General features: G+C 43.6%; 1 protein-coding gene across 3 annotated transcripts in view; it reads left to right on the top strand.

The window, feature by feature from the left end:
• LOC140714953 (E3 ubiquitin/ISG15 ligase TRIM25-like) overlaps positions 1–18072 on the top strand; it is a 106505-nt gene that overhangs the window by 63171 nt on the left and 25262 nt on the right. The window contains exon 9 of one of the 3 annotated variants that reach the window (XR_012096035.1): positions 9230–9692. The exons of the other annotated variants lie outside the window; for them this stretch is intronic. The gene's annotated coding sequence lies outside the window, so the exon portion shown is untranslated. Of the gene's footprint in view, positions 1–9229; positions 9693–18072 lie in introns of those variants that run through there. 3 annotated transcript variants of the gene reach the window in all.

Here is an 18072-nt window from a genome sequence, read left to right as displayed (position 1 = left end):
TAATTTATTAACTTTTTATGGGAGAGCTGGGTTCCAGCGTCTCGATCCTATGTCATCACGTGACGTCCCCTCTAGACTATCATTGTTGTGGCAAAGAAAAACTTGGAATGGAGTAGGAAAGACACTTCTTAAAAGACATTGGCCTGTAAACAAGGAAGACAATGATTGGTGGAAATAGGTGCCCACCAATGGGTTCTCGTCGTTTTTCACAACACCTGAGCAGGGATAGCATCAAATTGCTTAAATGGACATTAGAAAAGAAGTTCTGGGCTTACACCTGGATTCAGGTGCTAAATCATGACCCATCTGGTTTTCAACAAGAACTACATGAAGGGATCATGACTGCCATAAGGTCCTACCACACAGAAACAGGCCCTACAGCTCACAAAGTCTGTACTGACCATCAACCACTCATTCACACTAATCCCATTTTATTCTCTCCACATTCACATCAACTCCCCAAGTGATCACCTACTCACTAGAGCAAACATGAGGAAATCTGCAGATGCTGGAAATTCAAACAACAACAGACACAAAATGCTGGTGGAACACAGCAGGCCAGGCAGCATCTATAGGGAGAAGCGCTGTCGATGTTTCGGGCCGAGACCCTTTGTCAGGACTAACCGAAAGGAAAGATAGTAAGAGATTTGAAAGTAGTGGGGGGAGGGGGAAATGCAAAATGATAGGAGAAGACCGGAGGGGGTGGGATAAAGCTAAGAGCTGGAAAGGTAATTGGCAAAAGTGATACAGAGCTGGAGAAGGGAAAGGATCATGGGACGGGAGGCCTCAGGAGAAAGAAAGGAGGGGGGGAGCACCAGAGGGAGATGGAGAACAGGCAAACAACTAAATATGTCAGGGATGGGGTAAGAAGGGGAGGAGGGGCATTAACGGAAGTTAGAGAAGTCAATGTTCATGCCATCAGGTTGGAGGCTACCCAGCCAGTATATAAGGTGTTGTTCCTCCAACCTGAGTTTGGATTCATTTTGACAATAGAGGAGGCCATGAATAGACATATCAGAATGGGAATGGAACGTGGAATTAAAATGTGTGGCCACTGGGAGATCCTGCTGTTTTCTGGCAGACTGAGCGTAGGTGTTCAGCGAAACGGTCTCCCAGTCTGCGTCGGGTCTCACCAATATATAAAAGGCCACACTGGGAGCACCGGACGCAGTATACCACACCAGCCGACTCACAGGTGAAGTGTCGCACTTGCACCTCCCGTTGGAGGTGGCGGAAGTTACGGAGAATTATACGTTGGACCTCTCCCATTTCCCGCACATCTGCCCTCACCCCATCCACCCACTACCCCACTCGGGATAGGGTTCCCCTTGTCCTTACCTAATGCCCCACCAGCCTCCAGGTCCAACGTATAATTCTCCGTAACTTCCGCCACCTCCAACGAGATCCCACTACCAAACACATTTTTCCCTCCCCCCCCCTTTCTGCTTTTCGCAGGGATCGCTCCCTACATGACTCCCTTGTCCACTCGTCCCCCCCATCCCTTCCCACTGATCTCCCTCCTGGCACTTATCCTTGTAAACGGAACAAGTGCTACACCTGCCCTTACACTTCCTCCCTCACCACCATTCAGGGCCCCAGACAGTCCTTCCAGGTGAGGCGACACTTCACCTGTGAGTCGGCTGGTGTGGTATACTGCGTCCGGTGCTCCCGGTGTGGCCTCTTATATATTGGTGAGACCCGACGCAGACTGGGAGACCTACGCTCGGTCCACCAGAAAAAGCAGGATCTCCCAGTGGCCACACATTTTAATTCCATGTCCCATTCCCATTCTGATATGTCTATCCATGGCTTCCTCTATTGTCAAAATGAATCCAAACTCAGGTTGGAGGAACAACACCTTATATACCGGCTGGGTAGCCTCCAACCTGATGGCATGAACATTGACTTCTCTAACTTCCGTTAATGCCCCTCCTCCCCCTCTTACCCCATCCCTGAAATATTTAGTTGTTTGCCTGTTCTCCATCTCCCTCTGGTGCTCCCCCCTTCTTTCTTTCTCCTGAGGCCTCCCGTCCCATGATCCTTTCCCTTCTCCAGCTCTGTATCACTTTCACCAATCACCTTTCCAGCTCTTAGCTTCATCCCACCCCCTCCGGTCTTCTCCTATCATTTTGCATTTCCCTCTCCCCCCGCTACTTGCAAATCTCTTACTATCTTTCCTTTCGGTTAGTCCTGACGAAGGGTCTCGGCCCGAAACGTCGACAGCGCTTCTCCTTATAGATACTGCCTGGCCTGCTGTGTTCCACTTACTCACTAGACGTGGTTTGTAGTTGCCAATGCCACATTTAATTTGTTGATGACACCACTGTTGTGAGCCAAATCAAAGGTGGTGATGAATATAGGAGGGTAATAGAGAATGTGGCTGAATGATGCCACAACAATTTCTCACTCAACGGCAGCAAAACCAAAGAGCTGATTAAAGACTACAGGAGGAGGAAACTGGAAGACCATGAGCCAGTCCTCATCAAGGGATCAGAGGTGGAGAGGGTCAGCAACTTTAAATTCCTTGGCATTATCATTTCAGAGGATCTGTCTTGGACCCAGCACGTAAGTGCCATTATAAGGAAGATACAGCAGTGCCTCTACTGTCTTAAAAAATTTACATAGATTTGGCATGTTATCTAAAACTTTGACAAACTTTTATAGATGTGTAGTGGAGAGTATGTTGACTGCGTGCATCATGGCCTAGAATGGGAGCAGCAATACCCTTGAATGGGGAAAAAAAAACTATATAAAACACTGGATATGGCACAGTCCGTCACAGGTAAAGCCCTCATGACCATTGAGCATATTTCAAAGGAGTGCTATCACAATTACAAGACAACATCACCTGACTGTGCAGGTGATGCCTCCCTCCCAAATGCTCTGAATAACTTCTACACCCGGTTTGAGGTGGAAAATGATGTGGCGGCGAGGAAGTCCACCCCTCCTACGAATGACCAGGTGCTGTGTCTCTCCGTGGCTGACGTGAGAAGAACCCTGTGCAGGGTCAACCCACGGAAGGCTGCTGGACCAGACAACATCCCTGGTAGAGTGCTCAGAGGATGTACAGACCAGCTAGCAGATGTTCTCACTGACATCTTCAACATCTCCCTGAGCAGCGCCACCATTCCAACGTGCTTCAAGGCCGCCACCTCGTCCCCGTACCGAAGAAGTCTTCAGTGTCCTGCCTAAGTGACTACCGTCCCGTTGCACTTACATCCATCATCATGAAGTGTTTCGAGAGGCTCATCATGAGGCATATCAAGACCCTGCTGCCCCTCTCACTGGACCCCCTGCAGTTTGCATACCATCCCAACCGCTCAACAGATGAAGCCATTGCCACCACCCTCCACCTGGCCCTTAACCACCTCGACAAAAACGACTTCACCGTTAGTAACTACAACATCCCCACCATCCAGCCCATGCCATCTTCTCGTATTTACCATCAGATCGGAAGTACAGTTGCCTGGAGTCCCAGACTGCCAGATTCAAGAACAGCTACTTCCCTTCAGCTGTTCAGTTCTGGCACCAATCTGCACAGCATTAATCACTAATGTAGCAACACTATGACACTTTTCACTACAGTAGAGTTTTTTTATTTGTTTATTGTGTTCTTTCTTATATAATTTAATTTATATTTTTGTGTTTATCTTTAATTGTTATGGTCTGGTCTGGAGCCCGCATTCTGGGTCTTGATCTGGTCCCCCGGACTCCGGACTCCGGGTCTTGTAGCCATCCCTCCTTTCGCCCTTGAGCCCAATTAGTCACACCTGTGAATCATCGTGGCTTGTTGGGGCTCAAGGAGGTGCACCTGATGCCCATCAGCTGGCGGTGTATATAGGGGGCTCTGGGACTGAGTGGAGTTGGCGGGTCGTTCTGTTTATCCTGTTCCTCTGGTTGCCCTGGCTTGGAGTTCCCCTCATTAAAGACGAGTTCTTCGAGTAAGTCTGGCAGTCACCCTGGACCTTGTTCTCTTCCTGTCCCTTTCGTCCGTTGGGCAATCCTGGCCGGACTGCTGTTGCCTGGTGGGGGACTCTGCCCCTTTCCATCCCTTGCTGCCGATGGGATGTGCCCTGCAACCTACCCACGTGCCCCGTGACTTGCTCAGGCCCCCGTGTTCCTGCCTGAGAGGTCCGGGCCCTGCCCAGGAGTTATGCGGCCTGCCCAGTGAACTCCTAGACCCTGCCTGAACTCCTAGATCCTGCCTTGCCTGAGCTCCTAGATCCTGCCTTGCCTGAACTCTGGGATCCTCCTGCCTGCCTGAACTCTGGGATCCTCCTCCTTGCCCGAACTCTAAGACTCTCACGGAACCCCAGAATCACCTTGAACGTCACGTCCCTCACGCATACCACGGTCACCACATCTTGTCTATCGTTTAGTTGTTCCCGTCCTGCCCCTAGTACTTCAGTGCCTGCGTCCTCCACTTGGGTCCAGCCTCCTGTCCCCTTATGACATCAATTCATATTACAAGAAGTAATGTATACGATCCAGTCCATCACGGGTAAAACCCTCCCCACTGTTGAGCACATCTACATGGAATAGGAAATCAGCATCCATCATCAAGGACTCCCGCCATCCAGCCCATGCTGTCTTCTTACTGATGCTTTTAGAAGGAAGGTGCAGGAGCCTCAGGACTCACACCACTAGGTTTAGGAACAGGTATCACCCTTCAACCACCAGGCTCTTAAACCAGAGGGGATAACACCACTCAACTTCACATGCCCAAAAGTCAAATGTTCCCATAACTATGTTCAAGGACTCTTCATCTCATGTGTTTAATATTTATTACTTACTTATTATTATTATTATTTATTAAAAAAAATTTCTTAGCTCAAGCTGGTAAAACTTGAGGTATGAGCATAGCCAAGCACACATCATTTCTCAATTGCTTGAAACCTTCAGACTATCCTAATGGTGTTTAGTAATGTAGCTTTCTGAAGATTTATATAAATATTGCTGTATTAACCTAATTGTTCAATACTATTGTGTAGTGGCTTTGGGGTGATACCGGTTGTAGTTATTATTATTGGGACAATGTATATTGGAGAGGGTCCAGAGGACGTTCACAAGTATGATTCCAAGAATGAAAGGATCATCATACGAGGAACGTTTGATGGCTCTGGGCCTGTACTTGCTGAAATTCAGAAAGATGAGGAGGGGAATCTCATTGAAACCTTTCGAATGTTGAAAGGTCTAGACAGAGTAGATGTGGAAAGTATGTTTCCCATGGTGGGAGAGTCTAGAACAAGACGGTATAGCCTCAGGATAGAGGGACACCCTTTCAAAACAGAGATGAGGAGACATTTTTTAGCCAAAGGGTGGTGAATTTGTGGAATTTGTTGCCACATGCAGCTGTGGAGGCCAGGTTGTTGGATGTATTTAAGGCAGAGATTGATAGGTTCTTGATTGGACATGGTATCAAAGGTTACAGGGAGAAGGCTGGGAACTGGGGTTGAGGAGGAGATAGTAAAAAATGATTGATGGGCCAGATAGCCTAATTCTGCTCTTATATCTTATGGTATACCCTGTTAGTATTCAATTTCCTCTTTTAATTCAGCGTATTTCTGGTGTTTTTCACTTAGTGATTTCTGTGTGTTAATAAGACCATAAGATACAGGTGCAGAAGTAGGCAGTGCGGCCCATCAAGTCTGCTTTGATAATCAATTATGGGTGATCAAATTCTTCCATTCATCCTCACTCTCCTGCCTTCTCCCCCTACCCTTTGATGCCCTGGCTAATCAAGTGTGAATGCAATGTTGGCATTCATTTCTAGAGGTATAGAATATAAGAGCAGGGACGTGATGTTGAGGCTCTATAAGGCACTCGTGAGACCACACTTGGAGTATTGTGTGCAGTTTTGGGCTCCTAATTTTAGAAAGAATATACTGACATTGGAGAGAGAGGGTTCAGAGAAGATTCATGAGAATTATTCCAGAAATGGAAGGGTTACCGTATGAGGAACATCTGGCAGCTCTTGGGCTTTATTCCCTGGAATTCAGAAGAACGAGGGGGGATTTCATAGAAAAATTCCAATGTTAAAAGGCCAGAACAGATTAGATGTGTCAAAGTTATTTCCCATGGTAGGGGAGTCCAGGACAAGAGGGCACGACCTCAGGATTGTAGGATGTCCATTTAGAACAGAGATGCAGAGAAATTACTGTAGTCAGAGCATGGTAAATCTGTGGAATTTGTTGCAGTGAGTGGATGTGGAGACCAAGTCATTGGGTGTATTTAAGGCAGAAATAGATAGGTTCTTGATTAGCCAAGGCATCAAAGGGTATGGGGTGATGGCAGGGGGGTGGGGATGACTAAGAATTGGATCAGCCCATGATTGAATGGGCATGATGGGCCGAATGGCCTACTTCTGCGCCTATACCTTATGGTCTTAAGTGTGGTCTCATGAGTGCCCTGTAGAGCCTCAACATCACATCCCTGCTCTTATATTCTGTACCTCTAGAAATGAATGCTACATTGCATTCATCTTCTTCATCACCGACTCAATCTGGAGGTTAACCTTTAGGGTATCCTGCACAAGGACTCCCAAGTCGCTTTGCATTTCTGCATTTTGAATTATCTCCCCATCTAAATAACAGTCTACCCGTTTATTTCTTCCACCAAAATGCATAACCATACACTTTCCAATTTGTATTTCATTTGCTACTTCTTTGCCCATTCCCCTAAACTATCTAAGTCTCTCTGCAGGCTCTCTGTTTCCTCAACACTACCCGCTCCTCCACCTATCTTTGTAGCATCGGCAAGTTAGCCACAAATCCATTAAACCCATAGTCCACATCATTGATATCCATTGTAAAAAGCAGCGGTCCCAACACCGATCCCTGTGGAACTCCACTGGTAACCAGCAGCCAGCTAGAATAGGATTCCTTTATTCCCACTCTCTGTTTTCTGCTGATCAGCCAATGCTCCATCCATGCTAGTAACTTCCCTGTAATCCTTTGGGCTCTTATCTTGCTAAGTAGCCTGATGTGCGTCACCTTGTCAAAGGCCTTCTGAAAATCCAAGTACAGCACATCTACTGCTTCTCCTTTTCCTGCTTGTAATTTCCTCAAAAAACTGCAGTAGGTTAGTCAGGCAGGATTTTTCCTTTCAGGAAACCATGCTGGCTTTGGTCTTTCTTGTCATGTGCCTCCAGGTAGCCCGTTAACTCATCCCTAACACTTAATTCCAACAGCTTCCCAACCACTGATGTCAGCCTGACAGGTCTATAGTTTCCTTTCTGCTGCCTCCCACCCTTATTAAATAGCGGAGTAACATTTGTAATTTTTCAGTCATCCAGTACAATGCCAGAATCTATCGATTCTTGAAAGATCATTGTTATTGCTCCGCAATCTCTCCTTCAGAACCCGAGGGTGCATTCCATCAGGTCCAGGAGATTTATTCACCCTCAGACCATTAAGCTTCCTGAGCACCTGCTCAGTCGTAATTTTCACTGCACATACTTCACTTCCCTGACACTCTTGAATGACCGGTATACTGCAGATGTCTTTCACTGTGAAGACTGATGCAAAATACACTTTCAGTACCTCTGCCATCTCTGCATCTCTCATTACAATATTACCAGTGTCATTTTCTATTGGTCCTATATTTACCCTCAACTCTCTTTTGCCCTTTATATTTTTAAAAAAGCTTTCAGTATCTTTTTTGATATTAGTCACCAGCTTCCTTTCATAATTCATCTTTTCCTTCCTAATGACCTTTTTAGTTTCCTTCTGCAAGTTTTTAAAAGCTTCTCAATCCTCTATCTTCCCACTGGCTTTGGCTTCCTTGTATGCCCTCTCTTTTTCTTTTACTTTGGCTTCTACTTCACTTGTCAGCCACAGTAGTGTCCTTCCATTCGAAATTTTTTTCTTATTTGGAATATATCTGTCTTGCACTTCCCTCATTTTTTGCAGCAGTTCCAGCCATTACTGCTCTGCTTTCCTTCTTGCTAGAGTCCCTTTCCAGTCAACTTTGGACTGTTCCCCTTTCTTGCCATTGTAATTTCCTTTATTCCTCTGAAGTGCAGACACATTGGAATTTAGTTTCACCTTCTGAAATTTCAAAGTGAACTCTATCATATTGTGATCACTGTTCCCTAATGGTTCCTTAACATTAGGCTCTCTTATCATCTCCGGAACAAAGCACAGCACCCAAATCAACACAGCTGATCTGCTAGTGGGCTCAACAACAAGCTGTTCTGAAAAGCCATCCCTCAGACATTCTACAAACTCTTTCTCTTGAGGTCCAGTACTGGCCTGGTTTTCCCAATCTATTTTCATGTTAAAATCCACAATGATTATCATGACATTGCCCTTCTGACATGCCCGTTGCTGAAATTTGTAATCCACATCCCGGCTACTGTTAGGAGGCCTGTATACAACTGCCATTAGGGTCCTTTTACCCTTGCCATTTCTTAACTCAACCCATAGAGACTCTACACCTTCTGATCCTATGTCATCCCTTTCTAATGATTTTATATTATTTCTTATACACAAGGCCACAACATCCCCTCTGCCTATCTTTCTGATACACCATATCAGCTCCCAATGGCAGCCATCCATTATCCAAGTTTCAGAGATGGCCACAGCATCATACTTGCCAATCTCTAGCTGAATTTCAAGATCGTCCATTTTATTTCTCATGCTGCATGCATTCAAATATAACACTTTCAGTCCGGAATTCGTTGCCTTCTGTTTTAACTGCATCAAGCCTCTATTGCCCTGTAAGTCATCCCACTAGCTGTGATTATGCCTCATCTCCTACCTGTCCTTTCTATCATCTCTGTTGCATGCTATCTTTGATTTATTTCTGTTTTCCTCTTCCTCAGCCCTATCACTCCGGTTCCCATCCCCTGCCAAATTAGTTTAAACCCTCCCAACAGATCTATTCAACCTGCCTGCTAGGATATTGGACCCCTTTGGTTTCAGGTGTAACCAGTCCTTTTTGCACAGGTCATACCTCCCCCAGAAAATGCCCCAATGATCCAGAAACCCAAAACCCTGCCCCTTACTCTAGTCTCCAATCATGTATCAATATGCCTAATCATGCTATTGTTGCGCTCGTTAGCACGTGGCACAGGCAACAATCCTGAGATTACTACCCTGGAGGTTCTGCTTTTCAGATTCCTACCCAACTCCCTGAATTCTCTCTTCAGGACCTCTTCCCTTTTTCTACCTATGTCATTGGTACCAACATATACCAAGTCTTATGCCTGTTCACCCTCTCCTTCCAGATTACTCTGCATCCGATCTGAGACATCATGTACCTTGGCACCTGGGAAGCAACATACCATGTTATGTTGTTTTGTAATGGCTACGAGGGGTGATTTATAAGTTCATGGCCTAAGGTAGGAGTCAATTTTAGAAAACCTAACATATTTATTTTTCCTACATTTACACACTTAGTCCATCGGTCGTGCAGCATATGGATCCCTTCTTTGTAGAAGTCGGCATCTTGGACCTCCAGAAGTGGTCCACAGCATGGGGTGATTGATAAGTTTGTGGCCTAAGGTACAAGGAGATGTGTTATTAACTTCAAACTTTCTGCATTTTCACTCAAAGAGTTGAACTGCATGTGCATGTATCGAGAGCGTCTTGGATCTCCAGGTGGTCCACAGCAGGAGTAATTCCATGTAACAAGAGCTGTATAACTCATCTCCTTACAGACGCTCTCGTTACATGCACGTGCAGTTCAACTCCAAGACCGCTGGACTAAGTGTGTACATGTAGGAGGGGATTATGTTGAAAAATAAATGTGCTAGGTTTTCTAAAATTGTCTCCTTCTACCTTAGGCCACAAACTTATCAATCACCCCAAGTATTTCTATTAAGTAAGTAGTTCTTGTTTGTTTATCCTGTAATATATCTGGATAGTTATTAGGGATTGTCCTATCTGTAATAATGGTCGTAATATAATTTGTCAGAATCTGACTCTAAAACTAGATCAGATTTGTATTTATAATAAGGTATGGTATCTTTATGAGTTTGTATTTTAAAGCAAGCTTTTGGTGCATGATGTTTGCCATTTGATATTGCCTGTGTAAGTAATCAGATTGAGTTAAACTGCTGCAGGATCCTGTAATGTGTTGGATTGTTTCTGGTTTTTCTTGGCATTTTCTACATTTATCATCCTGAATTTCTTGGTCTTTTATTAATTATTTTGATAATTTTTGGTGTTAACTATTTGGTCCTTTGTTGCCACAAGGAATCCCTCTGTTTCTTGTGGACATCTCGCCTGCTCAGATCATGGGAATATCTTTCTTCAGTTGTTTAACCTTTTTTACTGTAATGATAATTTCTTAATTTTTCTGGGTTGTGCTTTCATTTTAGCGGTGTCCACTTCTTATATGAATTGCATATGCTCCTGTGGAAAGGTGAATCCTGGTGTCATTGATGAAAATATATCCTTAGAAGTTTTATCTGACTGTTGTGTACATTTCTATGTCTGTTCCTCTTCCTCCTTCTGCTGTAGGTAGTGTTAATCTAAATGTGGTCGAGTATACAGTTTTTCTAAAATTTATTATTTCAGTTCTTATTTTTCTTTGTAAATTTTCCAGATTGGTTTTGGACCAAGATATTATGCCAAAAGAATATATTAATATGGATATAATGAAAGTGTTTAATGCCTTTGTTATATTTTTACTATTGAGCTCTGTTTGGCAGACAATTTTATGCCTTGAAGTAATTCCTGTCAGAAGTTTTCCTTTTACTGTACTGTGCTTTATTTTCTTTACTTGTTGATATCCCAAATACTTACAGTATATGTTTCATACTCATCCGTTGGTAGTATTGTCTGTTTTTTTATCCTATTAGCCTTATTGCAGCTTTCTTTATGTTTAATGTTCTGCACTAATCTAGTCCAAAGCTCATGTTTATATCTTTAGAACAGTTCTATTATTGGAATTAATTGCTTTAGCTTTACTAATGAAAGAGTGTATAATTTCTAATCATCCATCTATAGAAGGTGTGGCAAGATATAATTTGTTTGCTTGTTTCTGATTTGATACCTTATTTTCATCCTATTCAATATTATTTTATTTTTCTTTCTGTACTTGCACAGTTTATTGTCTTTTGCACATTGATTGTCATTTTTGGGACAGTCTTTAGTTGATTCTATTGTATTTCTTGTATTTGCTGTGAATGCCTGAAAGACAATGAATCTTAGGGTTGTATATGGTGATATATACGTACTTTGATAATAAATTTGCTTTGAACTTGGGGCAGCACTGTGGTGTAATGGTTAGCCCAATATTTTATAGTACAGGTGAACTGGGTTCAATTCCCACTGCTGCCTGTAAGGAGTTTGTACGTTCTCCCCATGAACGCTTGGGTTTCCTCTGGGTGCTCCAGTTTCCTCCCACAGTCCAAAGGTGTACCAGTTGGTAGGTTAATTGGTCATTGTAAATTGTCCTGCAATTAGGCGCGATTAAATTGGAGTATTGCTGGCATGACTTAAAGGGGCAGAAGGGCCTATTATTTCACGCTGTATCTCAACAAATAAATAAAAAACTTTAGACTTTAAACTTCTCTTGTATATTTAATGCTAAGTGTCTATGATATTGGTACAATTTAAGTTTTTTTTTGTACATACATGTATTTGTGCATATGACAGTAAACGTTGAACACTAGCTCAGTTTCCTGGGCCCCCAAAGACCAGCAGGCCTCAGTGCCTCAGCTTCACTGAATGCACTGGTACTCAAGTGCATTTTTTTCCACAATGGGGAGGGGTTGTGGAGTGTTTCCATCCCCAGTTGTTCATGCAGTTTGAGCCCACAAACAGAAAGTTATTGCAACAGAACAAAACAATCATGGAAATAGACAAGAGTTTGTGTTCCCAGAATTTTTATTCCGCCATGCTTGCCTGATTGAGATGGCCCATGTTTAACTTAATTACTCACTTCATCAAAGGCCTCTACTCCCTGATATTCAGGACTATTTACATTACTAAACTTTCTTCTACCTTCAATATCCTGGGGATCACCATTGACCAGAAATTCAACTGGACCAGCCATATGAATGCTGTTGCTATGAGAGCAGATTAGAGGTTGGGACCCTCCTGCAGGTGACTCATCTCTTGAGGTTGCAAAGCCTTATCACCTTTCCATAAATGGTAAGCGCAGCAGGCACATGGAACACCAACGTTCTCAAACCTACCGAAAACCCTGATGCAGTTCCTCTGGTGACTGTGACAGGGTGAAATAACCGTGCCTGAGTAGACACAGTCAAGTTTATTGTCATACACACAAGTGGCATGAAAAACTACTTGCAGCAAAGTCAGAGGCACAGAGTAACAGATACGCAATATTCACAAAAAAATAACACATTCGAAGTTCAAATTAACAGCAAATTATTTAAAATTATACAAGTAACCACATAATTATAACAATTATATCCATTGTAGTGCCAAGCAGTCATTGCTATACTGAGGTATTGATTAAAGTTGTGCAGATTTGTTCGAGAAGCAAGTGGTTGTTCCAAAGCCCGGTGGAGTGGGCCTTCAGGCTTCTCTACCTCCTTTCTGATGATAGTTGTGAAAAGTTGGCATGGCCTGGATGGTGGGGATCTTTGATGATAGATGTTGCCTTCTTGAAGCAGTACTTTCTGTAGATACTACCAATGGTAGGGAGAGATGTCTCCGTGATATATTGAGTTCAGTCCTCTACACTCTGCAAAGAAAGTAAGTGGATTGGGAGACTGAAGAACTTTCAGTGAAACATTACAGTTTGGGCATTCAAAGCTTGTGTAAAGGATGCTTAAATCTCTACTGGTCTGTTTCGTGGAAGATCAAATTTCTGATTTGAAGCATTTATGTGGATAATAAATAGTACTCATTATCATCTGTAGATGGCAGCAGAGCTTCGCCCTGTCCAGCAGTCCAGAGAGTTGCGAACAGGGTGGTGTAAAAATGCAATTTCCATATCTAAAAACTCCAGCACACTCACAACAGTCCTTTCCCAGGTGCAGATTTGTTTTCTGTTCTTTCTCTCTGATTTTATTTTCCCTGTGCTTTTTAAACAAGACACTTTGATGCAAGAATGTAAGGAGCCACAAACGATCTGCTGGGGAAACTCAGTGGCTGAGCAGCATCTGTGGGGGGAAAGCAATTGCTGACATTTCAGGCTGAGACCCTGTATCAAGGCTGTGTCAATCCTGATGCAGGGTTTCTTTCCTCCCACAGATGCTGTTCAACTCGCTGAGTTTTTCCAGCAATTTGTTGTTGCTCCAGATTCCAGCACCTGCAATCTCCTGTGTTCCCATAAAGCAGAGAAGGAGACATACCCAACATGGGCAAATGGGATTACTACAGATAGGCAGAAAGGTTGGCCACGATATAGTGGTTCGAAGGGCCTGTTCTTGAGCTGTATGCCACTAAACATCATGTAAATCCTTCATCTTATCCTTGTTTGGTCCTGCTAGAGCTTGGGCAAAGAAATCAGAGCTACAAAGGGACTTGGGAGTCCTAATTCAGGATTCCCTCAAGGTTAACTTGTGGGTTGAGTTGGTAATAAAGAAGGCAAATGTAATGTTAGAGATCAGTTTGAGAGGATGTAAAAACAAGGATGTAATGCTGAGGCTTTATACGACATTGGTCAGGCTGTATTTGGAATATTGTGAGCAAGTTTTGTCCCCATATCTAAGGAAGGCTGTGTTGTCCCTGGACAGGTCCCAGAAAAGGTTTACAAGACTGATCTTGGGAATGAAAGGCTGAATGTATGAGGAGCATTTGATGTTTCTGGGTCTGTACTTGATGGAGTTCCAAAGGATGAAGGGGGGATCTCATTGAAACCCACTGGCTACTGAAAGATCTGGATAGAGTGGATGAAGGAGAGGAAGTTTCCATTACAGAAGAGTTTGGGATCCAAGGCCACAACTTCAGAATAAATTTAGATGAAAAGAAATTTCTTCAACCAAAGGGTGGTGATCTGTGGAATTTAATGCCACAAAGGGCTCTAGAGGCCATGTCAGTGCATGTAATTGGGTTCTTAATTGATAAGGAGGTTGAAGATTATAGGGAGAATAAAGCTGAGAAAAAAATCAGCAATGATTGAATGGTAGAGCAAACCTGATGGGTCGAATGGCTTTGTTCTGTTCCTATATCTTAGGGTCTTGTGGTCATTGTATTATACAGAATTCTCTTAGCTATCGAGGGCAGACTGAGCAGTAGAATTTCTCAGTTTTCCATCCCCTGCTAACCTCCCAGATGTTCCTCTTATTAGAGAAGGTTCTGGATAGCCCATGAGCTCATGAACACTACCTCTTTTGCACTTCTAGTAACTATTTGTAACTTCTAGTAATTTTACTGTCTTATTCTGTATTGCTACCACAAAACAACAAATTTCAGGACATCTGCAACACTGAGGGCTGAGAGGTGACCTTACAGACATTTATCAAATTATAAAGGGCACTTTTTTCTCCAGACCAGAAAACCGGTCTAGAACTAGGGGGAACAGGTTTAAGATGAAACGGAAAAAACTTAAAGGAAGTCTGAGAGGTACTGTACTTATTTCAGATAGATGGGGTGAATATCTAGAGCGGGCTGACAGAGAAATGGTGAAGGCAGGTACGGATAGTGTTTTAAAGGCATCTTGGATATGAAAGGTGTATGGTAATATGGTTCTGATGTAGATAATTGGAATTAGTATAGATGAGGATCACAGGGTGGGGGATAGATGTGCTGTATGATTGTACAACCCATGGTTCAACCACTCAGGCATTGAATATGAGGATAGGGATCTCCTGCTGGAATGGCATAGAACAATAGGGGGAATGTTTGGGCATAGTTAAAGTGTGGGCTGTAATTCTGGTCTCCACAGTGTAGGGTGGATATCATAGCACTGGAGAAGATGCAGATAAATAATACAAGGGTATTAGCATAGAGAATCAGAATCAAAATCTGGTTTTATATCACTGGTATATACTGTGAAATATCTTATTTTCTGGCAGTGGTACATTGCAATACCTAATAAAAGCATCATAACTATCAATAGAGGGCTATGGGTAATCCTAGGTAATTTCTAAGGTAAGGACATGTTCAGCACAGCTTTGTGGGCCAAAGGGCCTGTATTGTTTTCTATGTTTATAATTACAGTAAGAAATATATACAGTACTGTGCTAAAGTCTTAGGCACATATATATGGCTAGTGTGCCTCAGACTTTTGCACAGTACCTATTTGTCAATGTGGAGTGGAGAGCGAGTTTTAAATCTGACGGGAACATGATTTTGGGAATGGTGAGGGTGAAGCATGGTGGGAGGGTGGCATGGTTGAAGACACATGCAGCCCTGTGACATGAAAGATGTTCCGACGTTATCTTATGAGACAGAAGTTACAGGGTTACCAGATGCTGCATTGATTTGCACAGGTGCAGTTTTATTCTCCCTTTTATAGTGCACATAAAAGGTCTTGAGTTCATCTTGGAGTGAAATGTCAGAGCCATTCATGATGTTAGGTTTTGCCTTGTTGGAAGTAATAACCTACAAGCCCTGTAAGAGCATGCATTTGATTCTGTCTCTACATCAATTGGAATTTTTTAAAAATAGCCTTCCATAGGTCATACCTCACATGCCAGTGATAACCTGATTCTGATTCTGAATCTGACTTCTTGTATAATTTTGGATTACCGGTCTTGAATGCCACATACCTAGACATCAGCAGACAATGAATCTCACACAGCTTTTGGTTTGGGTATATCTAGTATGTTCTCAAAAGCACACACTCATCCACACAGGTCTTAATGAAGTTAGTGACAATTGTGGTGTATTCATTCAGATCCAAAGGTGAATCCCTGAATATTGTTCAGTCTATCAATTTAAAGCAGTAGGTGCTCTTCTGCCTTCCTTGACCATATCTTCTTCATTCTCACCACTGGTGCTATGGTCTTTAGTCTGCCTGTTCGCTGGGAGTAGAAATCCAGCCAAGTGATCAGACTTCCAAAGTGTGGGTGTGGGATGGCACAGTGTAAGCATTCTTTAAGGTGATATAACAGTGGACAATTGTGCTGGCTGCTCTGGTTGCACAGGTACTATGTTTGTGGTAGTTGTTCAGAGACGGCTTCAAGCTGACCTGGTTGATATTCCCCGCAATGATAGGGGAGTCCACACCTGCACTGTTTTGTGACTGCTGATCATGGTATTCAACTCCTCCAGTGCCTGGCTGATGTTGGCCAGAGTTGGAATGTACACCACTACCAGAATGATGGTGAAAAACTTCTTCAAACACTTGACCGCTAGATGTTCCAGGTCAGGTGAGCAGGACTGAGACAGAACTGCCATGTCTGTGCACCACATTTAGTTAATCATCATGAAGCATACTTACCCCCCCCCACCTTTAAAACACTGAGCTGTCCTGTCTTTGCAGAGAATGGTGAAGCCATCGAGCTGCAGCACTGCATCCAAAATGTCATGGGTGAGTCATGTTTCTGTGAAGCAAAGTACACAGCAGTCCCTGATATCCCTCTGGTGCTGCAATCTTGCTCTGAGGTCTTCAATTTTATTTTCCAGAGACTGTACATTCATGGTTGGGAGTGGGGTTCTAAGGCCTCTGTACTTAAATCATAACTGTAGCTCAGCACACCTTCCCCGCTTTTGTTTTCTTAAAGGGGAACTGCACTCACAACCTGAGTCTGCCATCCCGGATCCTTTGCTTTTTAAGGATTGATAGATGTTTTTTTAAAGAATTATAAAACAATGTTGCTTGCTGTGTCTTTAGATTTTAGCTGCAATTGTCCTAAACTGGAATATTTGATGATTCCCATCAGAGCTGGATGCAGAGAGTCGCCGCCTATTGGCACCATCTTGAAGTGGTGTAAGTGTGGAAAGAGTTGCCAGTGAGAGTGGTAGATGCAGGTTCAATTGTAACATATAAGAGCAGTTTGGATAGGATGAGTTGAGTATGGAGGGATATGGTCCTGATTCAACTTGGCAGAAGACTGTCAACAGGGACTAGAGGGGATGAAAGGCCTGTTTCAATGCTGTAGTTTCCTGTGACTCAAAGACAGTAAGGGAATTGAGGCCCACAGATCTTCCTGCTGTCTGTGCTGTTGTTGTCGGGAAGGTAGGAGGGAGGCAGGAACCCTCCCACATTTGAATCGCTCGGGATATCGCATGCTGAATGCCCACCTGCCCATTGTAAACATGAATGCACCTCTTGGGCAATTTATCAACTGGTCCTGGTGCCTTCAGAGAACATGGAGTCATACAGTCACAAAACAATACAGCATGGAATGAGTCCATGCCAACCAAGATGCCCATCTGAGCATTTTCCCACATTTCACCTATATCCTTCTAAACCTTTCCTATCGATGAACCTGTGTAAATGTCTTTTCAATGTTGCAGTTGTACCTGCCTCTACCACTTCCTCTGGCAACTCCTTCCATACACCCAACCCCCCCACCCTGTGTGTTATCCCTCAGGTCCCTTTTAAACCTTTCACCTCTCACCTCAGACATACGTCCTCTATATTTCGCATCAATCTCAAGCTCCCCAAGCCATTTTCAGCTTCTCCACCCTGGGTGTAGCTGCTAGTTGAGGGATCAGGCTCAGCTGAATGCATTGATGCTGAAGCAGGCCATGAGACAACAATGACATGGAGGTTCACTCAACGCCAGCCAATAGCCGGTGACACTGGAATGTTTCTCTAGGAGAACATGGCCAGTGACAACGCAGGGGCACAATTGGCAAAGATCATTCTGAAGTTTGGAGACATGGTGCACTGCACTGACACCAGGAAATGCAGAAGCAACACCCTGAGGAAAGTGGAGGGACAGATAAACTCTATTGTACATGTTTGGTGTGGTTACCCTCTTACAGGAAATACATCTGGAAGACTGCAAAGAAGATTTACAGTGAAGTTTATTCCCTGAAGTTTAGGAGACTTACACGGTGAGTGACAGAGCACCAAGGAGAGTGGTAGAACAGATGGATTGGGTAATATAGATCCATAATTCCTTGAAAGTGGGTTCACAGGTAGATAGGGTCGTAAAGAAAGCTTTTGGCACATTGGCCTTCATAATCAAAGTATTTAGTACAGGAGTTGGGACTTTATGTGAAGTTGTATAAGACATTGGTGAGGCATAATTTG

The sequence above is a fragment of the Hemitrygon akajei genome, chromosome 22, assembly GCF_048418815.1.
Source record: "Hemitrygon akajei chromosome 22, sHemAka1.3, whole genome shotgun sequence".
Taxonomy (NCBI): Eukaryota; Metazoa; Chordata; class Chondrichthyes; order Myliobatiformes; family Dasyatidae; genus Hemitrygon; species Hemitrygon akajei.
This window is presented reverse-complemented; position numbering and strand designations above follow the sequence as displayed.